The sequence below is a fragment of the Lissotriton vulgaris genome, chromosome 4_1, assembly GCF_964263255.1.
Source record: "Lissotriton vulgaris chromosome 4_1, aLisVul1.2, whole genome shotgun sequence".
Lineage (NCBI taxonomy): Eukaryota > Metazoa > Chordata > Amphibia > Caudata > Salamandridae > Lissotriton > Lissotriton vulgaris.
The window spans coordinates 1,975,855,129-1,975,865,121 of NC_141691.1; positions in this window are offsets into that span (position 1 = coordinate 1,975,855,129).

The window sequence follows — 9,993 nt, forward strand, 5'->3', positions numbered from 1 at the left end:
GTTCCAATCAACTCACAGTCCTGTTTGCCGTACCTCACTGGAAATGAAGCACAACATTGAGTGTGTGATGATACGAGTTGCCCAAGACAATTTGGTGACAATCAACTCTCAATCTGGATCGAAATGCCTCCCTGGAATGAGGCACAACGCCTTGTTTGCAATGATACGAGTGGCACCAGACAATCCGGTTACAATCAACCCACAGTCGAATTAACCGTGTCTCCCTGGAAATGATGCACAATGTCTGGTGCACAATGATATGAGCCACAACAGACAATCCAGTTATAATCAACCAACAGTTGGGTTTTTCATACCTCTCTGGAATGAGGCACAATGTCTGGTGCAGTGACACAAGTTGCACCTGACAATCCGTTCCCACACACACAGTCGCAAGTTCAACAGTACTGCACGAGGTAGAAGGAGGCACTACTACATATTCGCCCTTCCTCAAAGAGGGTTGTAACCTGTGAATCGGACACTGCACGCAATGAGCATGCAGTCAGCATGTCGCATGAGAGAAATGCGGCACAGACAACAAACCGGACCATGTTGAGTCCCGTAACCGGTGAATCTGCTCACCACAAATGAGATGTTTGTGCATGGTGAGGCCCTACGATGTAGGGGCACACTCCTTTGAAGCTTGCCCGATTTGAGGGCGCTGCAGAAAGCAATCAGGTCTTCAGGCACAATACTTAGTTTGACGCTCACCTAGCGCTGCAGTCAGGATCCAGCAGATGAAGTAGGTACTTGAGACTGAGGGCACCGCTGTCCAGGTGAAACACATAGACAGTGCAGGTCCCTCACTGAAGGTCTTTGATGTCCCTGATACCTCCACGAAGAACAGTGGGAAAGCTAACAAGCCCATGGGGAGCACCCTTTAGGGTGCCACACAACAGCAGGTAGTCAGCCCAGAGCAACCACTAATCTGGCACGGTGCACAGACCCTTCCAGTGGCAGTCTCCTCCTTGTGCACAATAGAGTCCTGCGGCAGTGTGCACCACGTAGTTCAGGATGTCTGGTCCCACATCCCCACAACTGTATCTATGCCCTGCTGAAGTATAACACCAGTAGTTATGACGTAGTGTGCCTTTGAAGTGGGGTGTGGGTCAAAGGGTTCCCTTTGAACCACACATGTCCCCTGAATTTCAGTCTAGTCTGCCATGAGGCCTTGGAATGCAGATATTAATCTTTAGTTGGGCCATAATCTGGCTTCCTAGAGGCCAAGTGTCAGAACCTATCCTCTCAATCTGTCCAGCAAAGTCCTCAAATGATAAAGGCCTGTTGTTCCAATTGCATTCCCAATGTTTCTGGCTGTCTCCAGGGAATGCACAGATGTGCTCCCCCAGCCTCCAGTGTGGACTGGAGTCAACTTACAAAGAACACAAAAGATTTTAGCACGGAGAAATACCCTCTCTTAGAAGCAGTATTTCTAGGCTATTAATGACAAATCCACCCTTACCACAAGGGTGGATTTGTCATTGTAAATTCAATGGTGGTCAACAACATGAGGCTGCCCCACTGTAAACCACCACTGCAGCTTAAAGTAATATCAGCCATTCCGCCATGTTAACCTATGGGAAGAACAGACCTCAAAAGTATTGAAAACACACATGGGGGTTCTTCACTACCTGGGCAGGGAACACACATGTACTTGTCCTGCTATTCTCCTACAACTTGCTCCACCCCCAAGGGCTCATCCAAGGGGCGCTTTAGTGTTAGTGAAAGGAACCCTCAGCATTGGCCAATGATTTAGAAAGGCCAGCATGAGCATAAGTGCAAAAGCCCACACCCAGACCTAGAATGGCAAGCTGGAGACATGTTTAAAAACACCATGAGGCTACTCCCTGCTGAAAGCTAAAACTAGGTAGGAAAAACCCACATGGGGATTATTTACTGCATGGGAAGTGAAAACTCATTTCTACCTGCCTTCCCCTACCACTTGGCCCACCCCTTAGGGCTTTTCCTAGGGGTGGCATAGTGGTAGTAAACAGCCAACTCAGCATTGGCTAATGGTTTAGAAATGCAAACCTGAGCATAAGTGCAAATGCGTACACCCAAACTTGCAATGGCAGGCTTAAGACATGTTTAAACGTCTATTCTTGTGGGTGGCACATTCAGTGCTGCAGCCCACTAGTAGCCAGTGCAGTACCTGCTCTGGGTATGTGGTATACCTCTTTACAGGGTACAGCACCTAAACCAATCAGGTGAACACCACTTCCTAGCATGTGTAGCAAGGGCGTGTGTGCTTTCACATTGCACTACAGTGGGAAAGTGCCCAGAGTGCTAAGGTCATGAAAAGAGATTCAGCAAACACCAGGAGGAAAAAAGAAAATAGTTTTAAGGAAATCCTGGAAGAAGGGTCATGCCCAATATTTTTGGTCCCCAATCAAAAGTTAGCACTTGTTAAATGTAATAGGGCAACCCAATGTTATTCTAAGCCTCACAGTAGTGAAAAACAAATGTAGGAGTTTTTCACTACTAGGACATGTAACAATTATAAGTACATATCTAACCTCATAATTACAATGTACCCTGCCCTATGCGCTGCTTAGGGCCTACCTTAGGGGTGACTAATAGCTATAAAAGGGGAGTTTAAGGCTTGACAAGAGGGTTTTATTGTCAAGTCAAATTGGTAGTTTAAAACTGCATTCAGGGTGCAATGGCATGTCTGGGGTATGTTTAAAGGGGCTACCTAAGTGGGTGGAGCCGGGGAGCCAGTGTAGGTTCCTCAGGTGGGGCAGATGTGGTCGCAGGCGGGACGTTGAGGATCAGGCGTGCAGAGGCGTTCTGAATTTTCTGTAGTCTGTTGATAAGCTTTTACAAGGCTCCGGCATAGAGGGCGTTTCCATAGTCAAGTCTGCTGCTGGCTAGGACCTGGGTGACTGTTTTCCTTGTTTTTGTCGGGATCCATCTGTGGATCTTGCGGAGCATGCAGAGGGTGTTGAAGCAGGCAGAGGAGACTGCGTTGACTTGTTTGGTCATGGTGAGTTTTGAGTCGAGGATGATTCCCAGGTTGTGTGCGTGGTCGGTGGGGATGGGGCGGTTCCCAGTGCTGTGGGCCACCATGAGTCATCCCATGCTGAGGGGGTGGACCTGAGGATGACGATCTCCATCTTATCTGTGTTCAGCTTGAGTCTGCTTTCCTTAATCCAGTCGGCGATTACCTTCATCCCCTGGTGGAGGTTGGATTTGGCGGTGAGAGGGCCCTTGGTGAGGGAGATGATCAGCTGCGTGTCGTCGGCATAGGAGATTATGTTGAGGTCGTGCCTTCTGGCGATGCGTGCTAGTGGTGCCATGTATACGTTGAACAGCGTCGGGCTGAGGGAGGATCCTTGAGGGACACCACAGATGATCTCGAAGGCCTCGGACCGAAATGGGGGGAGGCGGACTCTTTGAGTTCTGCCGGAGAGGAAGGAGGTGGTCCAGTCCAGGGCTTTCTCCCGGATCCCTGCGTCTTGGAGTCGAGTGCGTAGTGTGTGGTGGCAGACGGTGTCGAAGGTGGCGGAGAGATCCAGGAGGATGAGGTCCGCATTCTCGCCGTTGTCTAGAAGGATCCTGATGTCGTCTGTGGCGGCATTGAGGGCGGTCTCGGTGCTGTGGTTGCTGCGGAATCCTGATTGGGAGGGGTCCAGCATGTTGTTGTCTTTGAGGTGACGGGTGAGCTGGGTGTTAACTATCTTCTCTCGATGACCTTTGTTGGGAACGGAAGCAGGGAGATGGTCCGGAAGTTCTTGAGGTCGCTCGGATCCGCCTTGGGTTTCTTCAGTAGGGCGTTGATCTCTGCGTACTTCCAGTTCTCAGGGAAGGTGGCAGTCTCGAAGGAGAGGTTGATGATTTTGTGCAGGTGGGGTGTGATGGAGTTGCTGGCTTCGTTGAAGATGTGGTGCGGGAGAGGGTCGGACGGGGATCCGGAGTGGATTGTGCCCATGGTCTTGATAGTGTCCTCGATGCTCACGTTGGTCCAGGTTGTCAGGGTGTCATGGGCGGTGGGGTGCGGTGGGTCCGGTGCAGCGAGGTCTGCAGCGGTCGTCCGGGTTTTTAAACTGTCATGGATGTCGGTGATTTTACGGTGAAAGAAGGTGGAGAGGGATTCACACAGGGCTTGCGATGGTGGGATGTCTTTGGCACTGGAGCTGGGGTTGGAGAGTTTCTTCACGATTGTGAAGAGCTCCTTGCTGTTGTGTGCGTTGTTGACAAGGCAGTCTGTGAAGGAGGTCCTTTTGGCAGTCCTGATGAGGTGGTGGTGGTTGCGGATGGCGTCTTTGTGGGCAGCGGCGGCTGTCTGGTGTCTTGTCGTTATGCCCTATGTTCTCCAATTTGCGGCAGGTGCGTTTAGAGTCGAGAAATTCCGGAGTGAACCAGCTGACACTTTTGCTGGTGTCTCTGTTGGTGGGTTTTTTCAGCGGAGCTACGGTGTTAGCGCAGTCGTTCATCCAGCATTCGAGGGTGTGTGCACCCTCATCTGGGTTGGTGGGGTTAGTCAGAGGATTGAGTGCGAGACTTGTCTGTAGTTGTTCTTCAGTGACTTTGCCCCAGCAGCGTCAGGGGGTCTGTAGGGTGCGGTGGTGTGTGGGGGTTTTTTGGAAGGAGAAGTGGATGCAGCGGTGGCCTGTCCAGGTGAGTTCGGAGGCGTGGCTGAAGGTGAAGTAGGTGCTTGAGGAGAAGATGGCATGTAGCATCTGGCCGGCGATGTGGGTTGGCGTTGTGTCGAGCTTTTTCAGTCCGAGGTTGGCGAGGATGTCGATCAGGGTGGAGGAGTTGTTGTCGTTGTTGTTCTCCAGGTGATAGTTCAGGTCTCCGAGGAGGATGTAGTCGGTGGAAGTCAACGTGTGTGAGCTGATGAGGTTGGCGATGGAGTCCCAGAATTGAGGCCGGGGTCCTGGCGGTTTGTAGATGAGGGTCCCTCTTAGGGTCGTCTTGGGGTCCATGTGGACCTGGAAGTGCATGTGTTTGGTGGTGCTGAGGGCGTCGTTGGTGTTTGTTGAGATCCCGATGGTGTTTTTGTGGGCGATGGTGATTCCTCCTCCGGCCCTGTTGGTTCGGTCTCTGGGGGTGATCTTGTACCCATCTGGGATGGCTATTGCGATATTTGGCAAGGAGGCTTCCTCATCCAGGTCTCGGTGAGGAAGGCGACTTCCGGTGATGCCTTGTCGAGTAGGTCCCAGAGTTCGACGGCGTGTTTGTGTGCGGAGCGGGTGTTGATCAGGATGCATCTAAGCTGGTTGGGTTCTGTCGTGGCAGGCGTCTTGGCGCTTTCGAGGCAGGAGAAGCTGCAGTTCCGGCAGGTGAAGGGACCGTGGGTGCGCTTCGGGCGGCCTTGCAGCAGGTGTGGTTGAGAGCAACGAGGGTGCTGGCATTGTAACGGAGGCGGAGACGGATATCACCGGCGGCAGCAGGGACAGTGGGGATGCAGGCAGAGCTGCAGCAGGGGGGGGGCAACCTGCCAGGAAGGTCAAGGGTCATTAAATTACAATGTGTGTACACAACATCACTATGCAAACAAACTTCCCGGTAAAACTTACACTTGAATTGTGACTCCATCCATTTTCCAGGGAAGGGACACAGAACAGTGTCTGCTGGTGCATAACCAATTAGCAGTCTCATTTTTCACGTGTCCTGGTAATTTGGTTGCGGGATCACAGTTGATCGACAGTGGTGAGTTAATGATGAATCATGGACTGTGACACCATCTACATGTACCTTCCTGAGATACCACTGTTGCAAAACCATGATGGCACTCACTAATTTGGTGATGTATTACATTTTGTGATTATATACATCATTTTGCACTAAATAGATAGCACCAAAGACACACGTATTGCAAACAACAGTTGCATGTGTTCTGGGCATTCATGTTGTTTCCATGCTATAACTATGTGATGTCGCTAAATGGCATGAATTCAGGAATTTTGAGCGATGAGTGTAACACAAAATTATGGGATTAATGCCAGCATAATTGAAATCTCACCTGGGCCTAGTTGCCATTTGGGAGGTTAGTAAAGGGAGATTGTTGAATGGGGAAGAAATCTTCCTCGTCAGGGGTTTCATCACCCTCAGAATATAAAGATAAGACCAGAATTGCATTTGTATTGAAAGGTGGAAAAGGAGAGGCAGTTGGGCAAACTGTATGTTGATATGTGAATTGAAAAGAATCTTGAGTAACCGGTGTCGGCTTCAATGGATTACTAGCTGTTGACTGAAAACTTGCAATCCATTGTAGTTATCTCTGTCTCTTCTGAGATGTTATCCTGGGTGGAACAATCTTCTCCTCCCCCTACCATTGAGCAGAAGAAGCCACACATATGGAAGCTTAGAAGAGAATAGTGTCCTCTCCCAGGATTGCATGCTGTACTCTGCTTAAGGTTGGTAAGGCATCATCACCAGGCTCACCATCTCTTAGAGCTAAAAACAAAGGTCAGTATAATTAATAACTCTCACAAAATCAATTTTGCATTTTACTACAACTGAGAAATTAGTCTTTATTTGAGACTAATAGATGACACATTATCATATATAGATGATAAATTACAATATTCTACATTGTTTCTTACTAAAAACTTAGTATTAAATTAAATCTTCCCTTCTTTTCCCACAGATGTCTTCTTTGTGGAGAGACTCTTGGACCTGGAAGAAGATAGTGAACATGTGTCCCTAGATACAGCAGCTGTTAAAAAAACAAATCAGTGTATGGAAGTGTGAATGAGGTTAATAGGGGTTTTTACACACATTTTCTCAGGGCAGTAAATACTTCCATAGCTATATGAAATATTTTAATAAGAGAGAGAAATTGTTCAGTGGACAGAAATTTGGTAGATATAACAAAGGGTAAAATATGTTAGAAATGCATGTAGAAAGTAATGCATGTATCTATGCTACAGTCTTACTGACCAAAGGATGGTGGAGGGTGGAATTGTTACTTGTAGGAAGTCCTCTCGTGTCTGATGGTTGGGACTTTGAGAGATTATTGAAGATGTAAGGATTCAAAGAAATAATGTGTGTACAAAAATAGTATGAGTGTTTATAAAGATGTCTGTCATTCTTGTGGCATAAAGATGAACATAAAGATCTCCAATAAAAGCTCTTGGGAAACATTTATGTGGTGTACTCTAAATGCAGAGCCTGGCCTTGTGCCTGGCCCTGTGCTAAGTCGCATTTCCACCCAAAAACATTTGTACAGGGTCTTTATCTGTGTGAAGTTGTCTCTGGACCCTATTCGGCACTTACGACTACATGTATTAACATTTGTAATAGCGATAACCTAATTGCAATTTTCAGCGCATATCAATTAGGTAATCGCTATTACAAATGTGTGAAACTAATAGAGTTTCATTTAGCGATTCCTGGGGGGTCACAAATTGACCTACCTCATTAACATTAATGAGGTAGATCGCAATTTACGACGTCCTAGGAATGGCTAAAATCACGTGGATGGTGGGCTGCTGGGATCAGCAAACCACCATGTTCGTGATTGCTTTTAAATAAAGAAATCTTTCTTCAAATGCAGCCTATTTTCCTTGAAGGATAAGGGTTTGCGTAAAAAAAATGTTTACGTTTACTTTTCATTTTTTAAGAGCAGGCAGTGATCCTTGGCACTACTGCCTGCTCTTCAAAAACGTTTTTACTACCATTCACAAAAGGGAAGGAGTCCCTTGGAGACTCCATCCCATTCACAAATGGGTGATCATCAACTTGAAGCTGGTGGTAAATTAAGAATGTTTTGCGACCGCATTCACAGTCACAACATTTTCACAGACACCGCTTCAATTCACTATTTGGCAGAGACCCCCTAAATATACCTCTATCAAATAATGGAACGCAAACCATTTTGCGATTCGATAGCAGGTTACATAATCGCAAAAATGGGTTTGATGCATGTAGAACTCCGTTTTTGCATTTGCATATGGGCCGTTTCTACGACTTGGCCCATTTGCGAACGCAAAATTGGTTGATGCATGGGGCCGCTAGCCCTTTATAGCTCAAAGAAATTGTGTATGGTCTTCAACCTTGAGCAGTGGCTTCTAGGCTCATCGATTGACCTACCACCAGGCCAAGTGCTCAGCACCAATGTCACTCGGACCAGCTGTCTAAGGCCTACAGCCATGCGCAGGAGCCTGTTGTCACAGAGTCTGACTTAGGGCTTGGTCCTGAGACTAGCATGTTACAAAATGTACGAGATGATGATTATTGAAACATAAATCATCTAAAATATACTCTTTTTAATTCTAAAAGAACATTTCTTTCTACATGAGCACTCATTTTCGGCCATCAGGACTCTTTTTTTCATCATGTGACTTTCAATCAGATCAAAGAAGAGTATTGAAGTAAAGGGAGAAAGAAGGAGGAAGTGAAATAGAGGAAAACTGCGACAAAGGAAGAAAGTGACAAAGGAAGAGAACCTCCAACAGTGAGATAAAATGATGGCAAGTCCAGGATGGTGGAGGAAAGAGGCATGAGGTGGATTCAAAAGGAGGCAGCCCTGGTAATATGCAATGCCAGTGGCGAGAGCCTATGAAATACTTTGTGCCCATGCATATCTTTAGGTAAACGCTTAGATAATTTTAATGATGTTGGATCTTCAATGATGATATGCTACCTTATGGTACTTTCAAGCATTGTGTGATTATGCACACAGTTTATCATTTGCTAATCTGCTTTGCAAACACCCCTTTTCTCTGTAACAGTTCCAACCACATATGAATGCACTTTCATGTGCAGATTTGAGCAATGTAGTTTTATAAGCTCTCGTTTGGAAGTGCTCTGCCACAATAACATTCCTTTTATAAACCCTGATCCCACGCACTCTCCTTTTAATCTTCAAGTACTACCCAGATGGCATAGTATTGTGTAAAGGTTTAAAATAGCATCTGCTGGCATGTGGGCAAACCTTTGTGTGCAGCAGGATTTACATAATAAACTGGTTTGCTTGCTGCCACCACTGTGCTGAGCTCTGGCATTACCCTGTAATTTGTGTGCTTGCATGGCTGAAAATAAACATTTGAAACAAAAATGTCTCAAAGGATCTATCTTTCGCCTTTGTTTTAATTTAGCTCTGAATCATCCTTGCTATTTGGACTGTGTGTTGCTCCTCCTAGACCAGTCCTTCCCCCTAGAGGTATATTCAGAATTGGCATTAGGATCTGTGTGCAAGAAATATGGTCAACAAAATGAGAAGGGTAAGTTTATCAGTATGTCCTCTGTCACTGGCATAAAATTGTTTCTGCACACAATGCAACTGATGATGTTATACCACAAAAGCTGCTAATAGCTCCAGTTTGGGAGGGAGCTGATACACTGCTCACTATTAAAGTGTAAACACAGGATTGTTGCCTTTTACAGCCTTCTGGGCTTTTTTGTATAAATATGCAAAGCTTTTCGTTAATCTTCACACGAAAATCTTTAAAGGAAACTCTTCAGGACAAACTCGTACCTCCTGTCAGTTTAGCTGAAAGCTGGACAATGAAGGTTTTAGTATATTTCTTGTCAATTTGATAACCATCTATACAGCCACTCTGATTGGGCACTGCAGTGAGGCACATGTGATTGGCTGTGGCTGGCACAATAGCCCTTTAGACTCAAATAGATCAACTCATCCAGGTAGATGACTACCAGGGAATATGGGCGATGTAGGACGATGGATGTAGGAACCATTGTGCTTTCATTACATTTCCTCACTTTGTTTTTTTCAACTATGATATGGGTACTCATTAAATAAAGAAAATATCCAGTGTATGCCCATATCAGTTTTACTTCAACTGGATCCCTACATCTGACAAGAAAAATATCTTATTATGAGGTCCCACGTTATGGTTGAACAGATTCTGGTGGTATTTTCAGGGGCATTGCTTCAGGGGGGTGTCTAGGGTGTTACACCCTCCCTAAAAATGTATTCTGTAGTAAATAGTTGGGTGCAAAGGCTTTCAATCAGGTATGATGAGGTCTGTCGGATTTCACCTGGGATTTTCAGATGCCCACACTGACACAAAAACACACAGG